This window comes from Phoenix dactylifera, unplaced genomic scaffold (genome assembly GCF_009389715.1).
Source record: "Phoenix dactylifera cultivar Barhee BC4 unplaced genomic scaffold, palm_55x_up_171113_PBpolish2nd_filt_p 001613F, whole genome shotgun sequence".
Lineage (NCBI taxonomy): Eukaryota > Viridiplantae > Streptophyta > Magnoliopsida > Arecales > Arecaceae > Phoenix > Phoenix dactylifera.
The window spans coordinates 29539-44132 of NW_024068918.1; the positions used below are offsets into that span (position 1 = coordinate 29539).

Genomic DNA, 14594 nt, shown 5'->3' on the forward strand with positions numbered 1-14594 from the left:
TCATAGTAGGGAGATCCATATAAACTCCAAATCAGAATATATCTGAGTTAAAGCTTCTTAACAATGGAAAGAAAGAAAAAGATAGAAGAAAGAAGATACGATGTACATATTCTCAGGAGAAAAAAAAAAAAAAGAGAGAAAGAGGAGGAAATCTTCTAGTGGGGACCAAGGAGAGGCCCAACAAGAGATCACCTAAGAGAGGAATATCCACATCTCTCTCTCTCTCTCTCTCTCTCTCTCTCTCTCTCGCACGCGCATGCGTCCGGGCACCCAAAATACATGTCACTCTTTTTGACACCTAAAAAGTAGAGGAGAACAAGTATGATGGGAGCTTAACAAGTGTAAAGTCCATTTCAACATGACAAGTAGTTTAAGCTAGCCTTCAACATGACACCTAACGTCGATTTTCTCTGGAACCAAATGCAAACTAAACTAGAATTGTAACACAAGTTTCTCTCCATAATTCCAGATTTCAGCATGATGCAACATTGCAAGCTAGCTTGTTAACTCTTAAGGGCCCCAGTCTCATGCTGAAATTAGCCACCCCTACATGCACTATTCCTTGCTCTGAGGCTCCATTCACAATTGGGTAAGACATTAACTCCTGAAGTGATTTACAATGAGCATGAGACAACTAATTAGTTTGACCATACTAGGATTTATTGTTGTAGTTTCTGTCATACCCAAAACAAACATGCATAATATTCAATACAATGGGCCAGGTTAGGTGCCACAAAAATAAGCCAAGGCATTTGACATGCAGGCTGGCAGGCCCTATTTGCATCTCAACTTGACCCCAAACAAAGCATGCAAGTGGCGTAATTTCATCACCCAGAGATGGAGCAACCCATAGGAGATACAATTCCAGCAAGGGATCCTCAGATCTGAATTTTATCCCTCTTTCCTCCTTCCCCTTGGATTTTCTTCCTAGGAATCAGAGAATCCATATAGTGGTTCGAGTTAAATGAACGTCAAATTCACAAAGATGGGCTATTATTTTGTCACGAGTCATTGAAAGTATAAGGAAAATTTAGTGAGAGAATATGCGGGACCCAAAAAATACCCTAAGCAACCAAACAGAGCATAATTACTTGGGAGTGATTAAAACTGACAAGTTCAGAATTGTAGCAAAGCTCAAGCATGCTTAAACTTGTGAGAAATAAAAGAAAAAACAAACCTAAATTTAGATCTCAAAACAAATAGAATAAGACTCTGCATGACAAAATATCATACAAAGAAAGCGTTTGTGTAAGAATATATTCTGAACGCTGCTGAAGTGAATATGAGACACAAGCAAAAAGCTGTGGGTGATCCATTGATTGGATTAGAGAAGGTAAATCATAACGGACAACAGCAAGGGCCGATTTAGGATAACTGAGCAAGGAAAAGAAAGAATGGATAGCAAATATTTTTTTTCAATATATATCAGTCCAAACTAAATTATCAAAATAAGCATAAATCCAAAACCTATAATCGTTCCCCCACCAGCCTATCAACCCCTATGAGAAACCACATACAAGGCACAATATTGAAAGGTGCAATGAACTCTGACAAAAATAACAATAGAAGGTATGGTAAACTTCCTCTTATCTCCTCTAGTTTAAAGACAACTAATTTCTTACAGCAGCCATCAGTTGGGCCATGCAACTTGCATATTGTACCGCTGTATGTTGAGGAGTATAATGGTCTTGAAGGCCATAGTCTGCAAAATTTGGTTCAATAAGAATAAAATGGCCAGGCAGTGACGTCTGTTTTACTATGTCCTGCCATATGTCAAAGAAATCTTCCAGAATTTGCCTGGATTTTTCTATTGAAGACAAGGGAAGGTATTCTACCTACAAAAAAGGACAAGAAAGTTAAATGCTAGGTTTTACAACCATTCTGTAGTGATGATATGAAAATGTTAGAATTTTGCCAAAAAAGAAAAACAACAAATAACTTGCTAAAGATGTATTATAAACAAAATCAAATTTAGCTAATTGAAAATTACGATATGAATATACAGCTATATAATGGGGAGCCCAGAGTCCAGCATGCACATGCTGGACTAAAATACCATCCACTTTGGAACCAGCATGATTTGATCATTGTTTCTTATTATCTAATACAAAAAAAGCTCTGTGGGCCCCATCTTTAATGAGAAAGGGAAGCTAACATGGGTTTTGGCTGGATCACAGTCTTCTCGCTTGCACAACATGTGCAAGATTGAGGTAGCTCGTAAAAAAGATAGGTACATTGAGACTTTTTTCACCATTCTCATTCACTGGAAACAAGTACAGAGCTGAGTTAAATGAGTCCTACCACATGTTAGACAAGATTTTTAGTGATGGAAACTACAAGGCCATCCACACAAAAAAAGGTCTCATCCCCTATTTGAAAGGGCAACTTAAAAAAAAAATGAACAGGGTCGTTTTGGCAACAAGGATGTGGTTCTTCATCATAGTAGAGAGGGTGCTGTTCACCCTGACTATGTCAAAACAAAGTGCTTCATAAGGGCCGGTACACTACAAGCCATCTGCTTGGTCTTAGATCGAATGGCAATAAAAAAAGAACAAGTCAATGTTCAATATCTAAGGCAGGTTTCAGCTGATAACAGAATAGTGTTCATGTCCAAAGGGTTTTCTAAAAATAAAAAATAGAAAAACTTGAAAGAACAAAAAAAACTAGCTGCTAGCATGTTTGTTCTAGCAAAGCAGCACCAAACTACAATTGTTCCTCTAGAGACCAAATATGAAACCATCTTTTATTTGAAAACAATGCTGAGAATTTTAATGCCTTGCATTCCGGTCCCAACCCTCTCAACTTACCAAACAAAGATTAAATTACAAGCATCCACCTTTTCCCAAGATTCTCACCCATCAACAGAAAAATATAATAAAACCATTCCCAACTTATCACTTCATGGTAGCATAAAACCATTCCCACCTATATCAATGGTATGAAGCTTGTGTGCATGATCTTCTGCATGCGCTGATTGGAACTTTCAGAACAGCCATGCACAACTTTGCATAACAGCTGGCCAAGATTTCATTCACAGATCATTATTAGACCCAGTTTGGCATCGCTGTAGGTAGTAGAGCTTTTGTTTGTAGCTCCTTAGACAGTAGAGCTTTCACTAATACAACATTTAATAAAAAGTTATTTATTATCTGGTAACTACATTTCCGAAGGACTGTGGAACTTGAACATCTATTTGGTAACCAAAATGATAAAGTACTTTTAGAGTTCGTTTAGTTGGATTATGTTAGGTTATAGTATAACCTGACAATTCTTGAGAATCATTTATCTAAAAAAATGATTTGGGAAAAAATAAATTTTACCACGTTGGTTGGTGGGAAAATTACTTTGAAAAATGGCATTGAAAAAGGATTACTTGTTTGGTTAGATGCAATCTTATATAGGAATATTGCCAAATTTCTAACAATACTCTTGAATAAACAATTCAAATAATAACATTTTTTCTTAGTCCATCTATTGGTCATTCATGGCCCACTTATATAACTGCTGTCAATATTAGCTATTTTGAATATTGAAATATATTTACATGAGTTAATACATATTTTAAAATTAATTTTATATATTAAAAATGTATTTCTTATTATAAATAAATTTTAGTATGTTTTGGTACATAAATAAATACAAAAAAGGACCCGACCCCCCCCCCCCCGACTGCAACAAGTCCCCATGACGGGATCTAATATTACACGGTACCAAAATCTAATAGGTGACCTCGTAATGGAATTGCGAACGGAGGAAAATCGCCCATTGCCCGGCGAACCTTACCGCTTACAACGGACCGTTGAGCTTTTGGAGGAAAAATGGGGTACTAACAGCCTTCCCCAAATCTTGAACGAGATGAAAGAACATCGCCTATTAATAAATCCTATGTTAGATTTATTGATTATTAATATTTATCAATTAATTATTTATTAATAATTAATATTTATTAATAAATATCTTAATATACTTAAATATATTAATATAATATTATATAATATATATGTTAGTATAAATAATGTTAATCATATAATATTAACATAAGATAAGTGAGGATATTTTCGTCAAGAAATGATATTTTCAGATTACCTTCATTCGGCAATCCAACATAGAAAAACAAATATCACCCTCTAGTAGTATTTGTTTTACCTTCTCTTTCAAAAAAAATAGATATGGGACCCAACATTTATTTTACCCCCTCTCTCATCCACTTCTCGTACCAACATGTTAATCTGATATAGAATTTATTTTCCTATGTCATATTTTTCCCAGCCAAACAAGGCCTTAGTCTCAAAAAATTACATAATGCTAACTCTTTATACTATCAAAACCGCTATTACAAAAGATACTTAATTTATAAATTATTTATTATGATAAGTAATCTAGATAATATAATAAATAATAAAGTTTCATATTTATTATAAAATATAACACATTTCTGAAATATTAGTATATTACAATAATATTATTATAATGAAATAATATTTTATTATAATTATATTATATTATATTAGAATAATGATCATATTTATCGAAACCCTTATTATAGAATATTGTTAACTATTTTTATATTTTAATATTAATAATATGTAAATAAATTCAAAATCTTTAAATGCATGGTTATGGCATAGAAAACACCCAACTCAAATGACATGGCAACTAAATTAACTTTTTTGATACTATTTCATTGCTGCGGCTTGAACCCGCTCACTCGGGTGAGCACTCAGAAAAAATGTTTCCTAATACGTCTCAAGTAGAGTTTTTGCCTAAAAGCCCCTTAGTAGATCTGTTTCAATTTATACCAAACATCTTAAAGTCATCCACAAGATTTTCTATCCTTCAAAGAAGCACTTTTCGGTGCTCCAATGCCCAAAGGGGCCCAAGTATTTTAAGGGGGTTTAATTATGCATTTGATGAGGTGGATGGCAATTCGATGCATTTAATTTCCAATACTGATTGATAAAAGACTTATGGAAGACTTTGAATTTAACTAATTTATATGTTGTTAACATCCTTGAATAACAAAGACTTGTAGTTATCAGCCAATAGCACAAATATTTTCAAAATTGTTTCGAAAGTTATTCATGTCATGCAGCACTTAATACTCATTCCAGATGCTTGTTCTGACCTCTAAAAATTTGTTGTTCAATCCATCAGAATGATAGATTGAACCAGAACCTGGATTTGCCATGTTCTCTCCAAGTCCAAATCTTCCCCATGTCAAACAACATAACATGGCCCCATGTATACATCTTTTAGTAAGTTCCAACTTTTCTCTTCTTCACTTTAAGTCATTGCCTTCTTAATTCCAAGCATGCTTGACCTGATTTGTATTACTTCAAGCTCATAAAACTATCTTTTGGATGGGCTTTTGGTGAAGTCTTCAGGTTACAGGACTTCTATTAGCTTTAAGTCATGTTAACCTTGATGGCTTGGCAACTCAAAAAAAAGCAAAACTCACATGCACGGGAACTTAACCTCAAGTTACCCACCTATGGATAAGCACAAGAACAGAAGCAATGAGATGGGAGATTACGTCGGGTGGTTAACAAGGGAAGCACACCATTTCAAAGTGGTCCGCATGTAGACTTAAAACAAAACAATCTCAAATAGCCCTTATAAGGAAAACCTACTTTGTTGTTGATAAGGATCAGATCATCAGACACTGATTATTTACAAAACATTATATGAATGATTATAGTGACCATTATAAAAGTAATCTCCTTTGAAGCATTAAAAATAATCTGCGGGTCCACTAATTGATAATATTAATTTAGATGCAAACACAATTCCTAGCTTATCGAAGAAATGATGTATAATTCCTCTCATTGTTTAGTGTCGTTATCCTTCACAAAATGAAGAACGCCAAGATGTAGTTCATAATTCCTTAACTAAGGTTCACAACATATTTAACCATGATCAAAGGTATGACATAGCAAAGCAACATGAATCTTAAAGTAGACAAAACACTAACATAAGAAAGAAAGAACAACAGTCTCCGTGCATGCAACATGTCTAGATTGAAAGTTTAAGGATGACAGGCAGGTGTTGAAATAATTCCCTAAAAATCACAAAAGCTTAATTAAACTTAGCACATATAAGAAAAGAATTAATTACTTCACACCTCCATCATGATTCCCCTCAAAGCCTCAGAGAGGGAAGGACCACATTTTCCCACCCTCACTTGAAAGTCACCCAAGTCGGTATTGAAATCCCTGTAATATTACAAAAGAGGATGCAAGATAAAAATGCACGTCTTCTTTGACTTTGACTGAATATCTATCAATTAAATTAGCAAGTCAACACACTTTGTTAGCATTTTGGATAATGACATGTGGCAATATAAGCAAACAAAAAAGTAATTTGAAGAGGGAAGATCACCTATCAAAATACTGGAGATCTCTATAGATGAGGCTGGTGATACATAATCGATAATATGGTTCTTACCTTTGGCCAAGGTAATTTAAATATATCATCATCATAGGCACACCTTGTTTTAACATCTTTGCTTTTCTAGGAGTATTATTGGAACGACCCAAGACCTCACCCAAAAAGGCTAGCCAAGAACTCAAATAATACTTTCTGACTAACCCTTTTGGCTGACATATTATCAGAATGGACCTAGCCCATGCCTCATGTGAATTAGGAGACATTGCAGCAAGAGTCCTTTTTAAGGGCTGACCATAAGTTGATCGTGGTTTAGTGTTTTTATATTGGTTTCGATTGGACTTGGACCCTTAAGTGAAAACCCGTACAGTTGTGTTTAGTCCCACATCGATTGTCCAAATAGGGCCAATGAATCCAAATAATATCATCTAGCTAATCCTTTTAGGTCAAGTCGTAGGTTCTTACAAAACCACACCACAATCACCCTATGGTCAACTCCAAATATGCTTGTGCTACAGTGTCACCTAGGACTATATAGGGCATGGGCCAAGTCCGCTTAATACCATTTAAACAATTTAAGACCGCATCCAAAAAGGCTAATCATAAAGTATTACTTGAGTTCATTGGCACTTTATAAGTACCAAGCCTCCCCAGCACACAACCAATGTGGGACTAAACACATCACCAAGTAGCATATTTCCACAATCATATCTAGATCATTTTTTTATTCAAAGTCCTTCCTTTTAGTTCTTTGAAAAAAAAAGTCCTTCCTTTTAAAAGGCCTAGCCAATTGTATGGTTTTGGGCCAAGAAGACCCAAGAAAGATAGAGTTGCACTAATTGATCTGATCATCCTTTCAAAATTATTAGCTTCTATGGAACGCATGAATGATCTTTGGGTACCCGAACCTAGTGAGAGGCTATAGGGACAGAAAAGATCTAGTTGATAGTCACCAGCATAAGCGATAAACCATATTGCATTAGATGAAGTGTTGTGAATAACAATCCAGACTTTCTATTTCAACCTATACACTTTGCAAATAGGTAGGCAGCGATGCACCTCTCCTAAGTGAAAAGAAAAAAAAACTAGGAAAGCTCTATATTGTATATAAAAAGTATAATAAATTTCTATCCCAAAGCAATTTAGACCCTTGAGTCTAATTAAAAAATCTCTTAACCATCTAAAGTACCACAAAGAAATCCTTAAACCACAAGCCCAGATCTAATATGGAGCTCAAATCTGACCTAGTTATTATTCTTTTAGGTATTCTACACTACTTTTTAAGCTATCTTAATCTCTTATGTAATGCTATTAAGCTGTTTGCTATAATGCTTATTAATGATTACTAAGACAAACAAAATCATTAATCATTCCATTTACTTACCTATGATTGATCTTCTGCTTTCATTGCCTATTTGCAAGGGTCCAAGCTTAGCAACCAATTTTACATTTTAGAGCACATAGCAATTTCCATATTAAAAGAAAAAATAGATATAGACTGTTAATCCTTTCTATTATGAAGTAGATTGCATCTACCGCACAAACTGACAAGAGTGTATAGTGAAGTATAGCAACCTGCCATAGGAAAAAAAAAGAAGCAGCGGGAAACATACAGACCAAGCCATCAATGAAACACATTAATGTGGACCTTATTAGATAAAGTTAAAGATGCAAATATGACCCTTGAACTCAGATGCAACCTAGATCTATAATCATATCAACAAGTTCAAGAGATGATCGATTTGATTAGAGAAAATTATCCAATCAAAGCACATAATCAAATCAACAAAGTAAAGAAAATGGTTAGAACCGAATGATGGATGTCTAGAAGTTGCCAAACCAAGGAAGAGGTGATCTTGTGAGCTTTGTAAATTAAGATAAATGTCACATCTAAATAGAAATGAAACTGGTGAAAAACATACAATTATAAGAGTCTAATAACTAACAATGGAAAGGCAATTGGATCCAGTGATGCGGATTGGCATTAGATTCTTCACAAAATAGAAGTATAGTAAAGATAAAATGACATTGAAACAGATCAAACGACTATAACCTAACTGAGTTGTTTCCGAAGTTTAGGAATACCGATCACATATTAGGAAATAGATTAAAGTTAAATGAACTCTATGTAGAAAATTGCATTGCCTAAATTATATAACAATCATTAATAAGGGCTCCAAGAGAAAATTACCAAGACCATCCATTACATGATGTATTTTGCTGGTTTGGTGATTCTGTATTATAAATGGATCAAAAATCACTAAAGAGCAAGACAAGGGATTGCCATTTAAAAAGTATAAGGTAAAAAATCCCATGCCTAACCTTATACTGGGAAGTTAATATTTTCCGCATAAGAAGACTTAGATGGATAATTGCTCCACATATTGGAGATAAAATGGAAAAGGTTCACTTTGCTAATTTTGCTAATTTTGAGGAGTTTACTTATATTGGTAATAGCATGAAATAGATGTTTGGATGTTGTACCAACAAATTTGACATGAACCAGCTCAATACTGGTGCACTATGGTAAGTTGGGTCATGATATGTATCAGTGTAAGTGGACATTCTTTTAGTATAAGACTTCAAGATTTCGATTAATAGTTCAGTTTCAAAAAGAACTCCTTTATGTAAAATGTCATGTAAATGGAAGGTATACATGCAAAGCCTTCTACAAGTAATGTTCGATTGTTGGGGGAAAAACAATATGCATAGGTTGTGCATCATATAAGTAGTTATAAAAGGTACTCGAATCATTAAAAATAGTTATATTTCAACTGTTTTTCACACAAAGATCTTTTGTTGCTATGATGAGAGTTCAGAATATTTGTTGACATAAATTCCACATTCGACAGACCACCATTAGAGGCTTTCTTGTCACGTGATGTTTAAAAATAAAAAATAGCTGTTTTTTGTTTGTGAAAAGAATCCAAAACTGAGATTTATAGAGATAGGTCCTTAGTCATCCTTCTGTAGGTTGTTCAGTATGCCATATATGCCATCCGATAGCTCGGTATGCCATATATGTCATTCGATAGGCCAAAAGAGCAGAGCATCTTGGTAGAATTTTGAGCGAAAAGTAGTCCAAAACCCAATCTACTTTCACGGTTTCAGTTGATTTTTTGGTGAATTTGGCGACTCTAGTTAAGTTTTTGTAGAAACTGGTAGAAACCAGTTTGTTCATGTAATATTGGACACATTTCTTCATGTCTTTTGGGTGCTAGCATCAATAAAATTTGGACTTTGGGAAGCATTTTTGCAGGACTTGTATCAAGTTTTACAAGTTGTAGAAAGATTTGGAATAACTTGGGTAGTAGAATCCTAGAAGTTTGAGAAAAGTACCGGTCTTTAATCACTTTCAAATGTTAGTGTTAATGGATACAGACTAAATGAGACATTCTGGATTTTGTTTATATTTCATAAAATTCCCAAACTATGGAATTGACTTTGATCTGTAAAAGTGATAAAAGTATGCTAGCTGAATATTTCATATTTTTATTGAGAAATGGAATAGAATTTGTTGATTTGAAGTAAGTTTCCTATCAGTGTTAGTAGTACAAATGCTTTTTGGACTTCACCACTCCAACATAGTCTTAATATAAACCTGTTGAGTAAAGAAATGGAAAAACAACTGTATTCAGGTTCTGTACATGATCAGTCTGTGCTCGAAGAGAATTGTACATGAATCTATCATCAACTTGAGTAAAGAATTATACTAATGAGTATTTTATTCCATAATGCATATTAACTAATTAAAGTATGATTCTAGGTTATATTAGGAAAAGAGCAGTCCTGTTTAGCTTGTTTGGCTGAGTTTAGTTAGCTTTAATTGGTGTTTGTTTCCCAAACCTACCCCAAGTTCAATACATCTGATGAGCAAAATCAGCTCAGGTGTTTGCTGACACTTGCACACATGATTCAACTGTTTGTACCAATATTTCACCAATGATCAGATAGGGCTAAGTAGAGAGAAGTGGCACATCATGGATGTAGGTGCTTCACTACTTTTAGTCTCCTCATACAACATCGTCCACCTTGGACAAATATGGCTATAGAAGAAGCATAATTAGATGTAGTCAAGCACAAGTATTCAAAGATATTTATGATCATGCATGTCAAAGGTCAAATAAACGAGCCTTTTCCATCAATTGAAAGGAATTTAAAAAAGTGATTGTTGCACTGACTGTTGAGTGGCCTGTGTAAAGGATATGTAGGATTTCAGACTTTTGATTGACTCCAGTGATACAGCTTGCACTCAACCAACTTCCCTTACAAACTGCAAGACTCAAAACAAACATTTATCTCAGCCACATGATGCATGAACTCCTTTAAATCCAAGTCATTGAAGGGAAGCTTCTAACAAGAAACTTAAGACAAGCCCTCTAACTCCCTTTAGCTAATTCCTTTTAGAAAATATTATTCATATGAAATGAAAAGTAAAACAAGTTCAATAACACCATAGTCCTGTTATAAGCCAAACACACATATTTTGTGGAGTATCATCCTCTATAAAATCAATTATTGGTTTCATTTGTTTGCATTGGTCTATATACATGCTTAAGAGTGCTTAGTTATGGTTACACATTAGATTGTTTGAATCATTAACTGAATAATTGGATATAATTATATAGACTTATTCATAGACAGGGCTAGTTGGGTCCGACTCAAGCCGGAGCTTTGCGCAAAGGTCGACACAACGAACTTAAGCCCAAGACCAGCCCGACTTGCCTTTAGGCCTACCTTCCAAGCCCGAACATGGCCCTTACTCCAGCTTTGAACTTTGAGCTGGGGCCTCGAGTTTCATTACCATTTTTTAATTTTTTTAAATATTAAAAAATACCTAAAAATATTTGAAATGCTAAATATAAATAATTAATTATTTGCAATAACCTACAATATGTCTATTATCCCGTTAAGTTCACAAATCAATAACAATTATCAATTAAATATACAAATATATCAAACATAAAGGGAAAAAAAAATCGAGCTGGCCCCAGCCCAGCCCACTTATTAGACAGGCCTATTTTCCAAGCCCGGGCCTAGTCCGCCGGGTCGAAAACATTTGGGCGAAGCCTATTTAAAGGGCTTTAGGCTCGAGCACGGTCTAGATTTTTTTGCAGTTTTTCTGCCTTCAGTTAAAAGCTTGCTCGAAAGAAAGAAAGGTTTCTTAAATATCAAAATTTAAATGGAAAGTTCGGACCTTTTCAAACTGAAGCTACAACACTTTTTTGTATAAGTCGGGCTATTCAATACCTCAAGGCAACGTACGCATGCATATCAGTCAATGAGGATGAGGTATATGCAAAACTTTGTTTCTTTCTCATTTCATTTTTTTGCAATGAAATGTAAGGTAGCTTGCCACCATGTTAATCAAAAAAAGAAGTATATACAATTGTTATTGGAAATGATCTTTACAATAAAATAAGAATGCGGCCTAACAAATTATTAGCTGCATCCTGGCCAATATTAGTATATAAAGAAGATGATGGTGTAGGAAAAAGCTACCTCTTTCTATCAAGCACCAGAAAGAATACTGGTATTTGTGTTTGCAAAAAACCACATCATAAAAAGATTGTATATCTAGATGAAACAATTATCTAAAAAAAATATAGAAACGCATCCAATCTTGTCCCTGTCAATTTAATTATGTTTATTGGTCGGCATTGACGATTCCCCTTGTAACTTGTGGCGTTTACATGAATCTTGAGAGTGATCGTGCTTCAATTAAAAAAGTGACATGATCCTGTCCAAACCCACTCGCTAACTAAAACCGAGGAATTCACCATCAAAATTAAGATTTTGAAGCTCGTTCCCTTTCAATCATACAATCCAACCACCAAAAGTGATTCTTTTTTTTTCTTTTTTTTTGAAACCTCTATTCCTCTGAGCATACAAGTCCACAAAATCCCAAGCTATGCATGAAAGAAGGGAACTAATCGATCAACAGAAGAATATATAAATTTTGATGAAGCAAACAAAGAATAGAAGAATCCAACCTCGAAGTTGAGGACGACGCGGGGCCTTGTAGGACTGGAGCTCTCCATGAGGGACTGGGATGGAGGAGTCGCCTGGAGGATGAGGCGGTGGGCGCGGAGGAGGAAGAAGTAGCTGCCCGGGTGGTCGTGGAGGGCGATTGCCCAGGAAATCCCGGGGGAGGTCCCCCGGGGTCGACGCGTCGCGCAGCATGGGCGGTAAAAGGTGACGCCGTCTTCCACCGCCCGTCCTTGGCGCCTCCCAGCTGGCTCTCCACGCACTGGCACGCCCCGTCAGGATCTGGCTGTCAGCGTCGCCCCCTGGTGCGGCTGCCAGTGCATCAGCCTGATAAAAAAATTTATAAAAAAAATAAGAAAAATTAAAGAAAAAAGTAAAGAAAAGGAATCAAAAAAAGAAATTAAGAAAAAAATTGGGGGAAAAAAAAATACCCCAACATGAGTGTAGATCATGTATATATCAAGATGGAGGAAGAGAATAGGAGAGAGGAAAAAGGGTTTTGTTCATTTTTCTCTTACCATTGACGGCATGGTTACGGTGGATATAGATTCCAACTACGAATCCTCCTCCTCTCACCTCTTACAAGATTTAAAAGCTCGTTTTGGTGGGAAATGTTAGGCATCGAAGGTCGTGAGATGGAAAGGAAGCAGGAGGAGATGGGCATCCTTCCGATCGAGACCACGGAAAGGGGCTCAGATTTCGGAGATGGAGAAGGACGGAGGGTTCGCAGCAGAGACTGGAGACGGGAGTATGAGAGAGACGATCCGACGGGTAGTCGGAGGTCGCGGTGCAGACTGGGAGTGGGAGCTTCGCGGAGAGGGAAAAAGAGATTGGACGGTGGCTGGTCCGCGGCGTTTCGGGGGATTTTAGGTTTCTTCCATTGATAGGAGTCATTGGATTTTAATCCTACGGCTTCATTTTTACTGTTTAAATATTAATAATTAGCAGAGCTAATCCAACAACTGAGGTCATTGCCTTTCCAAATGATTTTAATAAAAAAAATATATGATATTTTCATTTAATAATTAAAATATTATATATTTATTGTTCTTGTTAGCTGCTATTGTCAGTGCAATGTTTTGAAGTCAAAATCGTAAGAGTATAATCAGTTCATTTGATAATCAGGGAGTTGAAATTGGGCTAAAGTCCATGTCAAAACATGAGTTACTCACAAATAGCATGATTATTTGACCAAACCTAATCTCTAGTATTGCTGGTGATTTTACTTTTATTTATTCAATAAATGCTGCCTGTCATGTGCTATTGGCATTCTACATGCAAAAAAACAAATTTAAAAATACAAATTTTCATTAACATAAATAAAAGAAAATGATCTAGATAACTATCACACTCTATCTCAACCATCTAGATGATGATCAGAAGCATGTGCCATAGAATTAGGTTAAATAAAGTCAGAGGAGATGAAAATCACGTGATTCTTGCTAGATTGAGAGAGATCGATAGACAACTTTCACTAAGTATAAAGGTATAGATCGAAGAAGAAGAATTCAGTCAAAAGCAAGTTGAAAGCTTCGAACTCAACCATGATCAACTGCAATACATGGAAATAGACCGAGGGGACTAAAGCAAGTCTCTAGGATGATCCAAATACAGAACTGTATCTTAAGCCGAAAAGATATGATCATTGGTATGGCAATTGTAGTGCAAGGTGCTACTGACGTGCATAATGGAGGATAACTGATGTAGTTACTAGAAACTGCCAAAAATGGAGGCTAAAAGTGAGAGCAACTATTGGATGTGTAGTTATATCTGTTAGTGTAAATAAGTAAAAATTATACTTTGTACAGTAACCTTCAATAATCAATCCAATACATTTTTTTTATCTTATCTTAGTTTTACTCTACCAGTAGTTTTATAGTAGGAGTAACTGTAACTTAATTTTTTATGCACTCTTATTGTAGCCCAACACAAACACTCCTAGCTTAATGCTACACCCTCTATCCAATCCATCTTCTTCAAACTATAATGTAATGGTGGTAGAAGTTCTTGAAGTCAAAGAACCTTGACCCATGCTGCTTTCTTTCTTTGATTCATGTCATCATCTTTCCAACTGATCCAACATCAGTGACATGTCCGTGCACACCAACCTCATTGTTGTTAAGACTCGTCACCTTTCTCTATTAGCCAATCGAGTTTTCTGAAACCTCAAGTTCCTTGGTGCCCTTCAGACAGGATGGAAAGAATGGGTGATGACCCAAAGA

The 14594-nt window shown here is 35.5% G+C and overlaps 1 pseudogene; it reads right to left on the reverse strand.

The window, feature by feature from the left end:
- Positions 1-1388: 1388 nt before the first annotated feature.
- Positions 1389-12902, reverse strand: LOC120108882 (annotated as a pseudogene).
- Between the last annotated feature and the right edge of the window lie 1692 nt (positions 12903-14594).